At 52.8% G+C, this 15,128-nt stretch overlaps 1 pseudogene; it reads left to right on the plus strand.

The window, feature by feature from the left end:
• The window catches only part of LOC114794416 (protein shisa-8-like), a 47,195-nt pseudogene extending 32,276 nt beyond the window's left edge, over window positions 1–14,919 (plus strand).
• Window positions 14,920–15,128: the final 209 nt, after the last annotated feature.

Genomic DNA, 15,128 nt, shown 5'->3' on the forward strand with positions numbered 1-15,128 from the left:
AATTTAGCAATATTTGAGCGCGATGGAGAGTAAAATAGGAGCAGAAACAAACAAAAAAAAAAAGTGTTCTATTTTTATATTAAAAGTATATAAAGTATTTAGATTTTTGTTCAGTGTATATGTGGAGGACCATCTGGGAACATTCGCTTCACCTTATTCAGAACGGCAGAGGAACCAGGACCAAATGAGGACCTGTCACACCTATAATATTTTAGTATTTTTACATTTTATTTACATGACAGCAATGCCAAAATGTTACGTGTGACAGACTACTTGAATTTTTTTAGTGTGGTAACATCTGACAGACAAATAGTGTGGTGGGGGACAATTGAGAGACGTTAACACTAGGGGACATCTCCCGTTTGCTGAGTTTGTAGTGATGAAACACAAACATCTTGCATTGCACACAACATTAACCTTTAATTCCATGCATTTACAGCATTAAAGAGTAATTTATACCTAATGGAATCATAAAGAGGAGGTGATTCCTGGAGTGTTGATGATAATTCACACCGAAGCTGCAGAATAAAGACGTCTCATCCCGGCTGGGATTTCGCATCGTGGGAGCTGGACATCCATGTAGTTGGAGGCTGTAGGAACACAGGAGGTAGCTCACGGTGTCACATGGTCCCCCGTGACACAATTAAACAGTCACTCACACACACACACACTCAGCAGGAAAGGGTGTGTTGAGCTGGTGCGGTGCTGGGTTTGTCTGGGACGCGGTTCAGGCCGGCTTTGTGTCTTGGGAGTCGTGTGTTTTTAAGTGTGTGTGTTTAGGCTTCACGTTGTGAATGAGATTGGAATGGTGTGCATCACCAGGCAATGGCCTAATTCGGTGAATCTGAACTTCAAAGCGCCTCTGAGCTGCAGAGACTTCTGTAGGGCTGTCTCCAACATGGGGAGAGAGGAGGAGACACGTTCTTCTATCGCTTTGTTTGATGTTGGTGTATACCCATGCATTCATGCACGTTGAGGTATAAAAATAAATTTGCATATGATATTTGCTTTTGAGATATTGCATGCTAAGCAGTCGTGGTGAGAAAGACCATTGCAATGACAGGAACAATGACATTTCTTTACAGAATATGTGGAAAAACATCACCAGGTGACAGCAGTTCTGATCTCTGTCTACGTTCTCATACTGCAGATGCACCTCATATCAACACCGGCTTTAGATGAATATCACCTTGGCATTAGGGTCATCAGTCGTAGCAAACCATCTGAATTTGTGGAGGTTATGAAAAGAGAGAGAAGGAAGAAGCCGGTTTCATTCCACCTCCACCCCACTACTTATCCCCCCGTCCGCGTCCTCGTGTTGCTGTCCCCGCAGGTCTCCCGATGCTCTCGCCTGCGGCGCGGTAAGCAGATTAGCCCAGTGGAGCTCTCAGACACGTTTACAGCGCAGATTAACACACCTCTCCTCAACCAGGACATTCCAATCCTCCTCTATTCCTGACTGCAAACTCGCCCTCACACGTCAGACCTTGTGAGGACTTATGGTAATGTCCTCGTAACGCATGTATTATAACATTTTATTAACTACCTCTACTGAACAAGACTTGCCAACCCTAAAACCAACCCAACAAAACGCACCAGGAGAAACAAGAACATATGAAATAATAAGCCTTGATAAAATGTAGAAGATGGCTGCCTCTGTGTTTAGTGCTGTTATCACGCACCATTCTCACCATCTGCTGCTCGCTCCTCGTATGAAGCTGTCAGATCATCTCTGGTTCTCTCTCACTTTCCATTTAACTCCAGTAGAGCTCTGCTCTAATTAATCTGTTTTTTTTAATTACCTCCACACCTCATACTTCGTGCCTCAGAACTTGTGTGGTTACTGCATGATGAAGAGGCTGGAATATTTCTCCCATCTTTGTCCCCCTCTGTTCCTCTTGGTCTCGGTGCTGCAGTCTGCTCTTCTTTTCGCGTCTATTTCTGTCTCCTCGTCCTCACCTTCCCTCCACCTGAGCCAGAGACATTTAGACTCCAGACAATAGAAGCGCTGCTCTCAGCCACACTTGTCCACTGGATTACACAAGCAGCCAGGACATTGTGTGAGAGCGAAAGATCTGAATCCTGGACGTTAAATTCACCCACCAGACTCACACTCACTCACACGTAAGGCTGCCATTTCACACACGGAGTTAATCCAGACCGAAGTGACACACACACTCCTCTCGTGCCCCTAGTGTTCCAGGAAAACTCGACCTGTCAGCTCCCGAAAGCTCGGTAAACAAGATTATCACACACACACACACACACACACACACACACATTCCCTGCCCTGCCACTCACCAGATGAATATGAAGGATTCCTGAACTGGCAGGAAGTGGTTGTGGAAGCTGCAGCATGATTATTACCCTGCTGCATTTATTATTGCCCATCCACGTGGTGTGTGTGTGTCCTGCAGCGATCGGCTACACACACCACTTTAAACACAGGGGTGCCGGCAGTGACCTGGATGAAACCCCAGTACTGTGACAGACATTCAGATCATTGGACACCTTCCCCTAACCCCACAAATGACAATGTGAGGACTAACAAAATGTCCCCGTGTTACAATTTTATGTGGATATTTGGTGCCAGCACATACACACTAAGTGCAGAGGGTGTGGTCGAGACCAGAAATGGTGACGTCACCTGTGTACAAGGGGTGTCAGGAGTGCACAGAACAGAGGGAAATGGAGGAGAAAGGGAGATGGACACTGTGCTAAATCCTCCAGAATAAGGAAGCTGTCAATCATGCCTACACACCAAGAATACATCATCATAAATCCAGGTTTTCGTCTGTGAACTAACCTGCCCCCTTTTTTCTGTTTCTCCCTTTCCCTCCTGCTGCGACATCTCTTCAGAACACAACCACCTGAACAACGCAGCCCTGTCCCCACTGGGTCCCGCCATGGCGCTGTCTCACCCTCACAACAACCTGGGCATCGGCTTCAACAAGTACACGTCACTCAAAACCATGGGTAAGCAGAACATGGAAGAAAACACACCTGATGTACACGGATTCATACAGCACGGCACGTTCAGGAACAAGAATCAACTCAAATATCACTTCATCTATGTTAATGACTTCATTAATGAAAGTTGGAGTCAGTTTTCTCATCTCGGCCATATACTAGCACAGAGATGCACATTAAAGACTGAAGATGAACGTTCCTTTAAGTGAAGCCCACGCAAGAAGGATCAGAACATCGTTCATGTCCAAATGATCTCAGAATTATTTAGCTGACATTGGCTAGAAGAAAAATACTTGAAATTGCGAGGATTCAGGTTTAGTTTTGAGTGAGCTGTCGAGTTGTAAGGGGTGGGGCCCAAACCCCACCCCAAAATCGGAACCCAACACCAATCAGCAAGTGCGATTTAACCTGTTCATGCAGAGAAACGTAAGAAATATAAGTTTACAGTGTCATAGCAAGACAATATTTGTGTAAATATTACCAGAGATGGTGTCATGTAGCATAAAACATATGCATAAAGATATATGCATCAAATGCAGAACATGAGAGTTTATATATGTCACGACTACGGACTTACGAGGGAAGGAAGCGCAGAGGTCTGACATACTGGGGAGGGGTTTTTATTCTACAACAAATAAACAATAAACTCAAAGAAACAATGGCGCGGTGGCCGAAAACAGTTTAACGTAAATAAAGAACTTAAACAAACCCGTAGGCGTGTGGCGATTGCCAGAACTCAAAACACATGAAAACAAAACTAGGTCAAGTTCGTGCAGCGAGTTCACGAAAATGCCAGCGACCCCGAACGGGCGAAAACTTCCGGCATTTATGGGGCGTCAGGATTGCATTCCGGTGTGGAGCCCAGCTGCAGGCAATCCTGACAGAGCCCCCCCTCCAAGGGCTACGTCCTCGGAGCCCCAACAGTACCATCAGTGGAGGCGGCGGGGCGGACGGCGGCAACCACAGGGCTCCTGCCCTGCTGTATCCTCCCCTTGGAGGACCCGGTCCTTCGGGCTGGCTCCCCGGCGTGGTCAGGCGTGGCGGCCCCGGTCCCTCGGGGCTGGCTCCCCGGCGTGGTCAGGCGTGGCGGCCCCGGTCCCTCGGGCTGGCTCCCCGGCGTGGTCAGGCGTGGCGGCCCCGGTCCCTCGGGCTGGCTCCCCGGCGTGGTCAGGCGTGGCGGCCCCGGTCCCTCGGGCTGGCTCCCCGGCGTGGTCAGGCGTGGCGGCCCCGGTGCCTCGGGCTGGCTCCCCGGCGGGGTCAGGCGTGGCGGCCCCGGTGCCTCGGGCTGGCTCCCCGGCGGGGTCAGGCTTGGCGGCCCCGGACCCTCGGCCTGGCTCCCCGGCGGGTCAGGCTTGGCGGCCCCGGACCCTCGGCCTGGCTCCCCGGCGTGGTCCCGCTTGGCGGCCCCGGACCCTCGGCCTGGCTCCCCGGCGTGGTCCCGCATGGCGGCCCCGGACCCTCGGCCTGGCTCCCCGGCGTGGTCCCGCATGGCGGCCCCGGACCCTCGGCCTGGCTCCCCGGCGTGGTCCCGCATGACTGCCCCGGACCCTCGGCCTGGCTCCCCGGCGTGGTCCCGCATGACTGCCCCGGACCCTCGGCCTGGCTCCCCGGCGTGGTCCCGCATGGCGGCCCCGGACCCTCGGCCTGGCTCCCCGGCGTGGTCCCGCATGGTGGCCCCGGACTCCCGTACCTGCACACAATAATCAGGGCCGATCCATCTGGGTACGTGTGGGCCCTGTCTCCACATGTCCCCTCTGACACGTCTAGTGTCACCCCCTGCACCGCGCAGGGAGATTGTCCCAGAGCCTCCGGCAACTGTTCCAGGCACCCCAGGCTGGTGCCTTCTGGGACTATGCAGCCCCTCTCGCTGCACGGCCCTGGTGCCAAGGGGGGGGCATTGCCAGACCATCCGGCTAGCCCCTTCTGCGTCCGTTGGGACAAGCAGGCCCTCTTCCTGCCTGTCCCAGCTGGGTCCCCATGCCTACCCGGGGGCTCTATGGCGCTCCACCCCTCTGGAGGCAGACGCAGGCCCATGCCTGGCCCGCCCTCCTCACTGGCTACCGGAGGACCCAGCTCCATCGCTTCCCCACCTCCCCTCCCCTCAGGAGGAGTCCCCAACCCGAACTGCACCCCCCCAAAAAATTCTTTGGGGGAGCACCCCCCCCGGCTGGACTTAGGGGTACCTTGGGGCTCGTCCACCTCGCCTTGGACCGGTGCAGTCAGGTTGGGAACTCCCTCCCTGGGGTTCGGCTCTGCTGCTGGGTCACCATCTGGTGGACACAAAGAGGGGAAGTGGGGGCGACATACGGACACATATGCCACGCACACACACACAGACAGAGACAGACAGAAGAGAGGGTCGTCTGGCTCCCTCTCTGGGCTCTCCGGGACCTCCTCAGGGGGCACAGCCAGGATCTCGGGAGGAGCGACCTTCTCGTCGCCCACCAGTGCTGGGTCTTCTTGCCCCGGATCCTGACTGGCACTGGATGTGGTGAAGGGGCAGAGTTCGATCCCTGGCTCAGGCCGATCAAACTCCGCCCTCAGTCTCTGTTGGAAGTCCCGAAAACTCCTGTCTGTCTCTCCCTGCTGCCAGAGGGTTGTGCTCCAGCCCCATGCTGATCCAGTCAGACACGTGAGGATGGTAGTGATCTCGTCTGTGTCTGCTGCCCCACTGAAGGGTCCCGGGACAATTGGGCGGTCCCACACTGGGCTGGGCACGTCGCTGGAGATGGTGGTAGGTGTGTGGTGTGGAGGGGGGTGGACGTCTTCTCCAGCAGGTGTGGGCGCTGGTGCTGCGCTGCCATTTTGCTGGGGAACGTCCGGGCAGAGGGAAGGCGGGTCGGCGACTGGAGCAGGAATGGAGGATTCCCTGCGAGGCAGTCCCGGCAGCGCAGTTGCTGGCTGGCGACCTCCCGTCGCCCTCTTCCACCAGCTTTCCTCACACTGCTGGGAGGGACGTGGGTCTCCACGGACCTCGTGACGCTCCTGGATGGGCGCGATGGGCGGAGCCATCCCGGCACCGACTGCCCAAACGGCGTCATCCTGGTCGTCGTCCGTGTCCACCTCGTACCCCTGGAAGTCACATGGGTCATCACGGACGCCGCGATGATCTCGGACGCGCACGCTGGGCGGAGCCATCCCGGCACCGACCGCCCACCGAAAATCCACGTCATCATCGCTTTCGTCATCCGTGTCCTCCCACCGGTGACTCCGAGGGTCGTCCACCCTGCGGACATCCTGGACCCATGGCGCGATAAGCTCCCATGGGCAGTACTCTGGCCATTCGGGCTGGAGGCTGCCCACCTCCTCGCTGGAGGAACGCCGCCGTTGTTGTTGTTGCCGCTTCTCACCCCCCTGGAAGTGACGTGGGTCCCCACGGACCTTGCGACGATCGCAGACTGGCGCGATGGGCGGAGCCCAACTCTCGTCTCCCGTGCTCTCGTCGTCGTCCGTGTCGTCCCAGTCCACGGGGAGCCTTGCCAGCAAAGCGCAGAGTTCTTGGCTCGACATGGCGAAGATCGTGGGGGTCGCATCTTCTGCGCTCGCTGCCCAAGTCACTTCCTCGCTGCTGCCGACGCCAACGTCCTCGCTCCGCCCACTCACCCGCCGACGTTGTCGCTTCCGGGTTTCGCGGAGTTTCCCGGGGGTGACGTCATCACGCGGCGCCGCGTACCACGGCTTCTCGGGGAGAAAACGCTCCACCAGAACGGGCGGCGCGTCTCTCCCCTGCCGTCCGCGTTCACCGCGCCGGGCTGCGTCCTTCGCGGCGTTTCTTCTCCTCTGCTTTCCACCTCTGCGCTTTTGGGTGGGTCGCTGGCATTCTGTCACGACTACGGACTTACGAGGGAAGGAAGCGCAGAGGTCTGACATACTGGGGAGGGGTTTTTATTCTACAACAAATAAACAATAAACTCAAAGAAACAATGGCGCGGTGGCCGAAAACAGTTTAACGTAAATAAAGAACTTAAACAAACCCGTAGGCGTGTGGCGATTGCCAGAACTCAAAACACATGAAAACAAAACTAGGTCAAGTTCGTGCAGCGAGTTCACGAAAATGCCAGCGACCCCGAACGGGCGAAAACTTCCGGCATTTATGGGGCGTCAGGATTGCATTCCGGTGTGGAGCCCAGCTGCAGGCAATCCTGACAATATATCATATCCTGTACATGAATCCATGCCCAAATGCAAAAGCTATGCTTTATGGCTGTGCAGAGAACTGTAGAACTATCATAGAATTATTATAGAATTAGTGAAGAGTGTAAATCTGGCGAATAAATGAGCTTAATCAGGCCAGCACCAATGTCTGACATTTTCTGTAGTGGCGAGTGAGATAAATAAATAAATATATTTATATGCCGTTATATCACTGTCTGAATAATGAGCAGCGCCTTCATCCTGCTCTTTTCCACTGGAAGGGGCTGCTGTTGAAATTCCACACACACAACGTGGGCAATTTCACAAGTGTGGTTCTCGAAACTGAATACACACAAGTGGCCTCACACACACACACACACACACACACTTTCTATAGACAGGCTGGAGTAAAGGAGTGCAGAAAGTCATTTCTGAAGCTCACGTGTGTCAGGGGTCACTGCACATCAATATAAAGTGATGAAGAATCTGTGACGTAGTTCACCGAGGCTGCTCTGGCGGCCCTGGTGACCAGCGCACACTCACGTTGTTGCACTTGTACCTCTGGGAGGGAGATTAGGGGTTTAGGGGCAGTGGTGGCCTAGCGGTTAAGGAAGCGGCCCCGTAATCAGAAGGTTGCAGGTTTGAGGTCACCTTGATGAAGGTCCCGTCCCCACACACTGCTGCCCGGGCGCCTGTCATGGTGCCCACTGCTCACCAAGGGGGACTGTTAAATACAGAGGACACGTTTCACTGTGTCACCGTGTGCTGTGCTGCAGTGTTTCACAATGACAATCACGTCACTTTTACTTAAATTTTCCAATGAGAGTTAGGGTTCAATTCGACCTTACGGGGACCGGAAGAACTACCTTGTGGGGTCCACGCACAGACACAGTGGACAAGTGGTGTCCGACTGCTGACGCCTGGGTTGGCACCCCGTCCAACGGCGCTTTGACAAGGGCGAACCTGGCAGCTGGTGAAACGCCGCAGGCAGCTGTGTTGTATTTACATTCCTGCATCTAATTTAAATCCGTTGGTTTTCAAATGGCCGCCCTGTCCCCTGGGCGCCCGTCTACTTATTCACATTAAAAAGGGAAACTTGACAGCCATATGTTCATACGTGTACACACACACACACAAGGTTCTGAAGAACAAAGTTAATCACGTGTTAAATTACAGTACAGGGAGGAAAAGGGGTACAACTTTACACAACTAATGAAATACTTGCCCATCAGAATATGAATTAATTGATGAAGTCCTAATGGACGCTCAATTGGGAAGAAGTAAAATTGTGAGTAAAGAACATTAAAATGGGAGAAGATCTGGCAAAGTCATGGGTAGGACAGCGAAGCGGTGGCACGAAGGGTGGGGGACGACACAGGCCGGGGAGGCGGCCAACTTCTGGCAGGTGTGTCAGCAGGTCCGTGGACTGAGCGCGGCCGAGATGTCTCTTAATTAAACAATAACGGCCCGCAAAGTGGACGGGGAGACAGCGAAATGGACACAAATGAGTCCAAAATTCCTCTCCATGACGAGCAGTGGAGTCACACTTGAGAAGAGTAAATGGTCTGACAGTAGCTACAGAGAAGATTCTAATGGAACCACATTACGGAATTATATTACATATGGCTCACATTGCAGACTTTGGTTCTCTTGGTCCGTGTGGCAGAACTTTTCCGCTCTAGCGTGACCTTTCCTAGCCTCGGGTGTGTCTTCATGATACGTCACTGCACGTAACCGACACTCCGTCTGGGGCGGCCGGTCATCTCACTGCCACTTCAGCTTTTCCAGATGACTCTGGACTGTGATGTAGAGCACTAGATCTTTGAAATATTTACATCCAGCACAGAGAACGGAACCTTTTTCCAGCAGGACACCAGTGCACGCTTTCCCTCGAATGAAGGAATAAAAACAGAATAGCATTATAATAGAATCCAGCCTGTTCTCCAGACAGGCCGCAGTGCATGATGGTATATGGTGACTCATGTAGGGTTCAGCATCTCAGGTTTTGAAGTGCACAATACTCCCTGTGCCTAATCAGGGTCTCGGAGCCCATCCGGAGCCCATCCGGCCCACCACAGGGGGCGCACACACTCACACGCCCATACGGACAATTTAGAGTCACCAGTTAACCTAGTGTGCATGACTTTGGGGAGTGGGAGGAAACTGGAGGGCCCAGAGAAGAGCATCTGAACCCCAGATAGCTAATCTCTGCGCCACCACGATCATGGCTGACATTTTACATTTAGAGTATTTATCAGCCCTGATCCAGAGCGACTTACAATCAGTAGTTACAGGGACAGTCCCCCCCTGGAGACACTCAGGGTTAAGTGTCTTGCTCAGGGACACGATGGTAGTAAGTGGGGTTTGAACCTGGGTCTTCTGGTTCATAGGCGAGTGTCTCACCCACTAGGCCACCACCAGCCGCAGTAATTCACTACACGGTAGTAATTCTACTACGATACTACGTCTGTCACGACTAACTCGCTGCTGCTTATCCAGGTCTGAGCGCACTGGTGCATCGTGGGTGTGCAGAGCCTCACACACGTTTACAATTAAGAGCCCACAGGACGCATGAAAGAGGAGCGGCGTGTCAGCGGCTGCGCCGTCTCTTGGCGCTCCGCCTCGATCGATAACGGAGCGCAGGAAGCGCGGCGGAGGGAAGTCAACAGCAGATTTTTCTCTTTCCCTGATGAGAGGGGGATGGAGAAGAAAAATGACAAAACCGAGAGGGGAACAAGGTTGTTCGTGTCTGAGGGCTGTAAAGATGCCGGCGGTGACCTGGGCGAGCGGCGCTCACCGACGCCGCACTAACGCGATGCGACATCGCAGGCCGCTCTATTTTTACCCCCCTCTCCGGAGCGGCATTTAACGCGGACCCCGCACCGCGCCCGCAGACCAGGGGCCTCCTGACAGGTGCACGGGGCCACAGGTTGGCGCCACTGAGGCGTACGGTAAGGCCAAGGGCGGTTCACCTCGCGCTCCACCTCCACCCCTGCAAATAAAGGAGCAGCATGCAGGCCGTTTGACAGACCCAGTAAGTAGTGAGGTGCAGCGCTGCAGCTTGGATGCATGTAGGCATGCGGTGGTGGAAAAAAGTGAATTATTATTATTATAATTTCCTTTTATCGTCAACTGTTATCAGTATAATTAGAGTGCAATCTTTAGAAGTTGATGCCTCAGAAGATCCCAGCAGAACGTCGTTCCAGACAGTGCTGAGGTTTTACTTTGGATTGATGATTGAGGAATGGTGTACGAGATTTATAATTCGAATTTCTTTTTTTTCTCGCCGTCTGAGCAGACACTGGACCCAGAGACTATTACAAGAGCTACCCCATGATGGACTACAGCCCACGCCAGACCACCAGCCCACCCACCTTCCAACCCATCGCCTTCCACCCCAAAGACAAGCCCTTCCTGCCTCCTCCAGATATCCACGCCCCCTTGGCCATCACCATCACTCCGGCCCAGCTGCCCAAGCCCAAGATCTCCAAGACCAACACCCACCCGCTCACCTCCAGCTCGGCCTTCAAAGCCTGGGACCCCAGTAAGAGCCACATGCAGCACCAGGTCCCCCACCTGGGGGGACAGCAGCAGCAGCAGCAGCCGCCGCAGTCTCAGGCCAACAGCCGCCATCAGGCCTACGCCAGCAAGCGGCAGTTCAGCATCGAGACGCTGCCGGAGCTCTTCTCACAGCCTCTGGGCTACGGACAGTCCCCACACTTGCACCCCAAGCACAAAGGACTCCCCACAAACAGTAAGACTGAGGTGACGGTCTGAGGGCGAACAGAGAGGCGGGAGAATGAGAGACGCCAGAGCGGAGCACCTCTTGCCTTTGGTTGGCGATGACAACACGAATAAATAAAAAAAAAAAAAAAAAGTCTTACTCCCATGATTCCCCTTGTTCCCCCGCCGCCCTAGTCCTGGCCAAATGGCGGCACGTGCTCGCAGCCTGTCAGCGGCCCACACTCTGAAGCCCGCAGCGTGGACCGTGCCATCGCGCCGTTGTCACCAGTCAGCAGCGCGAGGCGTCACCCTGACAAGTCTGTGCGGCGGCGTGGCGCCCGTCAGGCCGCGCCAGGATCCGGGTCTTCGTGTCACCGTGCCAGACACCGGCTCCACAGTGACTCGCCCGCTGTTTCGGGTGTCTGGTGCAAGAGCTCGTGGAGGAAGACTTGCATCCACCAATATGTCCAGCGAATCATTTCAACGCATGCAAAGCTACTTCCTGTACGCGCTGTACAACTAACACGGATACGAATATTTTATTGTATGCTTATTTACGACTCCTTTATATGAGAAAGAAAGGTTGCCGACTGCTGCGAAATTAGCACCAGCACCCCATCGGCAATCGATCTGCAGCACCCTTGCATGCGCAGTCGGTTACCAAGCCATTACTTTTGCATGGTCAAGATCTGCCTCTAGATACCAACCAACATCCTTCAGCCAGCACCTCCTACACCTCCAGCGCCGAGGTATGAGGGGCGCAACACCTACCAGAACCTTCATCGATCTGGTAGGACATGATGAGGGATGTGGACTCTGTTCCTCAGCGTTCTCCTGGCCCTCTGGCAGCACCGTGCACCATTGTGGGGTCCATGCCACAATACCCACATACAAGGACAGGCCGCTAAACAAGGGCCTACGGAGCACCGACTGCTTTGAAGTTATTAAAAGCGTGATTGCTATGCAAAAAGAATTGCATTTTACTTTTAGCAAGGAAGACAAGTGCATATTTACGCCAGCCATACAATGCAAGCCGTAGATGTTTACCAGCACTGCCCAGGAGCCACACTGGAGAAGGAACGTGGAACAGACGCTGGCAACACCGTAATCTTTACATATTCGCTGAAGATAAAAACATGTTTACGCACATCCTATAGCCAATCACACGGACATCTCTCCATCTCTTCCTCCAGCTGTTGAAGAACTGCACTACCCTGAGACTCTACAGCTGAGACTCTTCACCTGGTGTGTGGGCATGAGGGAGACCATTTATCCCTCAGATCTCTGCCAAAAACATGTGACAGTGTGAACCCTTTAGCAAAATGTTCCAGGCTAACAGCTCCCTAAAAGCTCCTTCTGGTCCCGGCGCCTCACATTCGGGGTGGAACTAGAGGCGTTTGAGGCGTGAACATTAAGAAACTTTTGAAAAACTGCTTCTCAGTCTCCTCAGCAAGGCTGAAAACGGCATTTCAGGCAATAAGGGTGAAATACTCTGGGGACGGTTTTACCTGTCCGTGCCAAAGGCAGACTTTAATGTCCTCTAGAAGAGCAGACATGACCGGGGGGGGGCCTGTCCGCTGCACAGAAGTCACTTTTGTCACTCGACTTGCCGGGCCCAGCTGACCACATGGCTCCAGCCGTGTTTTGCAGGTGTCAGAACCCTCAAGGTTTGTCCGTGGGATAGAAAACTGAGATAGAAACACTGAGCAATCACAGACCCCAGAGTCCTTTTCGCTGCGCAGCGCGTGGACATACCTGTGAGGACCTCCTGTCCAAGTGCACTGAAGGACAAGGGTGTGGGACCAAAACGACCTGAAATCATGTGAGGTTGAGTACATGCATGCACCCTGGTGCTTTTTAACCAACGGCGCGCTGTACATATTTGTTTGTGGTGAAGAACTCTGGTCCACCAGAGGGGCATGCATACTCAATCTCTGGTGATTGCTTTGGAAAAAAAGAGCTAAATGACTGTTTCCTTTGTAAAACTTGCCCGAGCACAAGTATCCTACATGAGCTCAGAATGCAGCCTTGTAGGCCATACTTGTGGTCCCTCTGCAGCAATATACTGTACACTGATTTTCTTCTCGGTTTTGTATGCTCTTCGTATATCCAAGGTTGTGTCAAATATGTAGCACTTGACAAAAACGTAGCAGGCGAAGTGCTTCCAAATTTTTCAATGCACTTTTGAGCAAGTCCCCTCCTGTCCTTGAACGTATCTTGCTGTATTTGATGCTTGGGGCCACTTACGGGTCCACCTGTGTGATACATACGTCCATGTAATCGAAATCGCATCGTGCTCCAGCGCTTGGGCTACATGTTAGTTAGATTTGTCGTGTGCCGTGTAAATCTGCCCGTCGCCAGTTCTTCCGTGGTGGACTTTCTTAAGCGTTGTTTCTACAAGGGCTTTCAACAGAGAATTCGTTCCCCTCTGGCTCGGAGAGGGGGAAGAAAGCACTCCTTCATCTCACAGGCTGCTGGAAGGTTAACCCAGATTGCCACGTCAAAGCTAATCTGCTCAGACGTCGTCTCGGATTCGGCTGCGCGCAGTTCTGTGGGTCATTATCTGGCAAAAGCGTTTAAGACCTCAGGAAAACGAGAGCTTTTCTGACAACCTTCAAGGCCCAAGTGAAGGGTCTCTTGTCATCGGCCCGTGAGCCCCCACCATCTGTTTTCAGCAGCACCATGGAGTCCCTGAAAATCTCCCCAAAATTGAAAACGTATTTGGTTTTGTAAGCTGTATGGGCGGCACCACTCTGGGACCAAACCGCAACCCGAGAAAAACATTTAACGTACACTGCCTGGGTGGTGGGGGGCGCCGTTTGTACCACAAACTTACTATCAAACATGTTGAAGACCCACATAAGGCCTCCAAAGAGCCGCCCAGCGCCTGCAGGACTTCTGGTACACTGGACGCATCACACGTGCCGTCGTACCAGGTTGCTGTACCATGATGATGATCATGATGATGATGGTGTTAAAAAATCCTCCCAAAGATGTTGAGAGCTGAGATCTGCTGACTGAAGGTCATATCATACGATCGCCATCATTTTCACACTCATCAACCAATCCGTGATGCTTGTGTCTGGTGGACGGGGGTGTGGCCTTCGCAGGATAAACCAATCGGTAGCAACCATTATATTGATTGGCAGGGATACCAGAGCTTTTGGGGCATTTTGGAGTGCCTCCAACTGGACAACATGCATTTTGGGCCACCCGACAGCCCCGCCCCTTCCTTCCTTCATCAGAACGGCGTCCTTCTCCTTCAAATGCAGTCCTTTGTCCCCAAATGCATTAGTGCATGGCACTTCTCCAAACACCGCCCCTTTCTTCTCGTTTTCCCCTCTACAAACACCAAGACGCTCAGACTCACCTACAAAACACGATCCGTCTCACATGCAGCTACTACTTATTATTATTAAGCACAGAGAAATCATCAGAATCAGTGATTTTACCTTTTTATTCAAGCAGAAATGATCAATATGAATGAAATTGGGCCATCTGGGTCTGTTTGGGGCTTCAAGGTCACCCCTGCATGGACTGGTGGGCACCCAGCTGCTGCTGCGTCTTCAGGGCCTGCACTACATCCATCCGCGTGGGAGAAGGGAGGAGAGGAATCACCGCGACACCAGTCGCCCAAGGCTCATCTGCCGCCTGTCCACCCTCTGTGCTTTTTATTCTTCTGCCCTCCATCCTCCTCCTCTTTTTGTCTCATCCCATGTTCTTCCACTACAGTAGAGGACTGCGTCAGACAAAGCAAAATAAGAAGAACCGCCCGTAGGTTGTCCTGCAGGTCCTGGGTTCAGGTTCAGGTTTGTGTTGAGTGCAATAAAAAGCTTCCACTTTCAGGGAATAACGGAGCTGGAAGGACTGTGCTGAACTGTGGTGGAGCTCCTGGTGATGTTCAACCAGGTCCATGAAGAACCTTCACATACCGAAGCCACAAAGAAAGAAATAAACCACCACCGATCACGGCTCAGTTTCTAAGCATAAAGAGTCAACGTCAGACTTTTTAAAAGTACGTCTTTATAGTGAAAACTTTACTGGGTGTTCTTTGTATACACTTCATAAAAAATTAAAAGGATATTAGCAATCTGTCTTGTACGCGTGTTCCCTGTGTTCACGCGCATCAGCGTCGCTTCCTTCCCACTTACAGGCATTCGCTGCGAACAGAATGAAGACTTGAATGAAATCGTGCACCTTCCTAGCGTCACCTTTTTCAGGACCGAGCGAAATATTCTGTCACCATAACCTACAATATGGAGGAAATCCAATTCAGGCTTCGTCAGTATCTCGGTAATTTT

The sequence above is a fragment of the Denticeps clupeoides genome, chromosome 7, assembly GCF_900700375.1.
Source record: "Denticeps clupeoides chromosome 7, fDenClu1.1, whole genome shotgun sequence".
Lineage (NCBI taxonomy): Eukaryota > Metazoa > Chordata > Actinopteri > Clupeiformes > Denticipitidae > Denticeps > Denticeps clupeoides.